Source organism: Aplysia californica, unplaced genomic scaffold (assembly GCF_000002075.1).
Source record: "Aplysia californica isolate F4 #8 unplaced genomic scaffold, AplCal3.0 scaffold00026, whole genome shotgun sequence".
In the NCBI taxonomy this organism is placed as follows: domain Eukaryota; kingdom Metazoa; phylum Mollusca; class Gastropoda; order Aplysiida; family Aplysiidae; genus Aplysia; species Aplysia californica.
Genome location: NW_004797296.1, coordinates 836,638 through 840,146, shown reverse-complemented (window position 1 = coordinate 840,146; position 3,509 = coordinate 836,638).

The following is a 3,509-nucleotide window of genomic DNA, read 5'->3' as shown; positions in this document are numbered from 1 at the left end:
GAGAGAGAGAGAGAGAGAGAGAGAGATTGGGGGTGGGGGGGAAGGAACAAAGACAGACAGAAAGTCAGAAAGACCCCAAAAAAACCCAGAAAAAAGTAAAGAAAGACAGACAGAAAGAAAATATAAAATAAAGTACAAAAAGACGGGGAAAAAAGCTATTTTTAATCGCACATAATATCCTTTCAAGCCAGAGTGGAAACGACTTCTTTATAACCGTTTCTGAGTCTAAGTCTGGGAGCCAGAAACATAACTCCACTCCAAGTTTAATCTCAGACACCCATCTATTATGCATGGGATCTACTCAGGAGTGGGGAATAGGGGTGTGTGGGTGGGGGGGGGGGTGATGTAGAAGATATAGAAGATATTTGTGATAATGAGATTTCGTTGTCTCTGTATGGCCATAACGCTCGACTAGGGTGTTCAGTTGGTATCATGCTCTGGGTTAAGGTGCGAATGGCCCCAGTTCGAATCCGCAATAGGGTGTTTTTGAATTTGGTTGTTTCGTGAGTTTTTACTTAGCTTCGTCCTATTAGAGCCGGGCGTTACATTCGGAGGTACTGTGTGTTAAACAAACAGGGGTGTTAAATCCGCACCATACCATACCGTACCATAACAGAACATACCATACCATACCATTCCATACCATACCATACCATACCATACCATAACAGACCATATCATACCACACCATACCAAACCAAAGCATACCATAACATACCATAACAGACCATACCATACCATAACAGACCAAACCATACCACACCACACCATACCATACCTTAACAGACCATAACAAACCATTGCATACCATACCATACCATACCTCAACAGCACTCAACAAAGCAACACAACATATCACACGACACCACAACACACCACACCATTCACAACACACCATAATAAAACACAACACAAAACTCCATGGCATGCCAGACCATACTGTGCCATGCTGTACCGTACAATCGTACTGTATTAATAACAAGTACTTTTGGGGTTATGTGTTTTACGGCGCTAGCAACTGCATAAGGTCAAATGAGCGCAGGAGACACTTTAAATATTTTCAGTTAAGTAGACATTTTAAATTTTGCCCAAGTGGTGGCCGAAGCCTACCCATGTCGATTTAAGGATCACCAAAGGATCTTTAACGTGCGCAACTTACACCCAGGACTTCATGGAATTTTGGCTCTTACCCGAGAAGGCTAGGTGTTAGATCTTACCCTCTATAAGATCTGGGGTATGGGTGAAAAACAGCAGTAAGAAGGAGCCAAAGAGTAGCAGTTGAAAGACTGAAGAAAGAGTCAGGGGCCCAGAGGAAGGGGCAATGGGGGAGGGGGAGGGAGCAGAAAGTGGAGACGAAAGCAGACGACAGAACATGGCCAGGGAGCAGGAAAGGAGGTGAAAGGAAACATTTTTTAGATCAGAAAATGTTCCGTTGTTGTCAGGTTTGGAACCCGGGACCTATTGAATGAGAGGCGATCACCATACCTTCTAAACCACGAGAGCCCCTTAATAACTGCCCCTCGCAACAGAAAGAAGACAAAGACGTTGTATGTATTGGAAACAATTAATGCTCCACCTGTACATCGCATCATTCGTGCTCTTGTATACTGTCCCACCGTCAGAGGCGTGTTAGTGTGCAATGGTTGAATTTATCCCCCTCAAATGGTTACTGCCGACAGGTGAAGATATGCGGTTGGTTAAACATCTCCATGCTGGAATTGAACTCATGTCCTCTTTTAGTTTTAGTAAGTGTTTTACGGCACTTGCTATACAATAACGTCATATAAGTGCCGAAGATTGAAGAAGACTAGGGTCTAGAGTCTAGAGGTGTTCAAGCGAGTAACAAACACAAAAAGAAGGAGGGAAGATAAAGATGATAATGTTTGCTAGGAAAGAAGAAGCAAACAACATCAGAGCACCCGCCAACCACACACTCATGTCATCTATGTGCACCGACCATTCAGAGGCTCCATTGTCGTCAATCAGTCCGGGTTGGCCTTGACATGCAAAAGTCAAAGTCGAAGTCGATGTCTCCCACATCCTGAGTGATCCTGTGGTGTGTCAGGAAGGCGTGTAACTTGTGAAATCAACATTGCAAGACATTAAGTAGCCAGTTGTTTCTGGATATTTGCATTGTACTTGCATTTGTAAGGAAGGAAGCACAACTTATAGATCTATATCATGACAAATAAGATTTTAACAAAGTTATTTTATTTATCATACTTATCTGATTACAAGATAACTAGAAGAATATTCTCCGAGAAACATTAGCGTGACTAGTTCGCATAATAAAGTTTAAACTTGTCTACAATTCAGTAGGTGGAATATTTTAATAATTACACATTCATCAACTTGGTAGAGCAACTACGACTGTGCCCTGTGGGCAATTGTCTACGAGTTATATGATTAAATATTCCAATGATGACGCATTAATCAGGAGACAAAAAGCAATAGGCTTTGCTGCTGTTTGGCTCACGATGACCATAGGCGTATCATGCACTCATTAATTGTCCGGCGCATCTTCCTCTTTTATTCAGTACATTGAACAGAACCAGAGAGAGAGAGAAAGAGAGAGAGAGGGGGGGGAGAGAGAGAGAGAGAGAGAGAGAGAGAGAGAGAGAGAGAGAGAGAGCGGCGGTGGCGCAAATAGCAGAAATAATGACCATACATCAAATAATGATACAGGGGGATGTCGGTCTGACTTGGCATTCCCCGGAGACCCTCGTCCAATCATCGGAGAGATGGATTCTCTGGCCATGGTTTTCTCAGTCTTCTGCTCTGTTTGAAGAAAGGATTAGAGAGAGAGGTTTTTTTAGTGAAAGATGCTTAGGGTTTTTTTTTCCTGTCGAATAAGATAGAAGGCTCCTGATTCGTTAGAATCTTTATTTAGATTTTTGCAAGTCCACAAGAATGGATCGATGCGAACTGGCGATGCAAAAATGCTATTCATTTGTTGACAGTCAACCACTTCCGTTGCCATGAAGTAAGAGTTATGTTCCCTGATTGGAAGCAATGGGGTCTGGGAATGGTCGGTGTACGATAATGGCGTCGTTTTATCCCCTGGAATCGTGTGTTTTTATCGTAATTATGAGAACACGCACATTCTTGGTCGTATTATGGTGAGCTTGTTCGTGGCTAGACGAAACTATGTAATGACAGACAAGAAAATCCACTGATGAGGAGCGCTTTGGCTTGATGGCTCTGTTTGCATAAAGTTATTGATGTTTTCTATGAGTCTGGACAGGCTGCGTCATGTCAGTTTGGCTTTCTTGTCTTTTTGTTTGTTGTTGTTTGTTATTTCGGGACTATTTTTTTGTTAAGGTTTATGTTTTGTTTAATTTTTTTAATGTTAGTTTCTTTTTATTTGTACATGAAGGGTAATGTGTTTCTAATGACAATGATAACATTATACATCTCACAGAGAGAAGTGGGCCTTGGGTAGAAGCAAACTATTTTATTGCGTCGAGCACCACCAATCCTCTCTCTCTCTCTCTCTCTCTCTCTCTCTC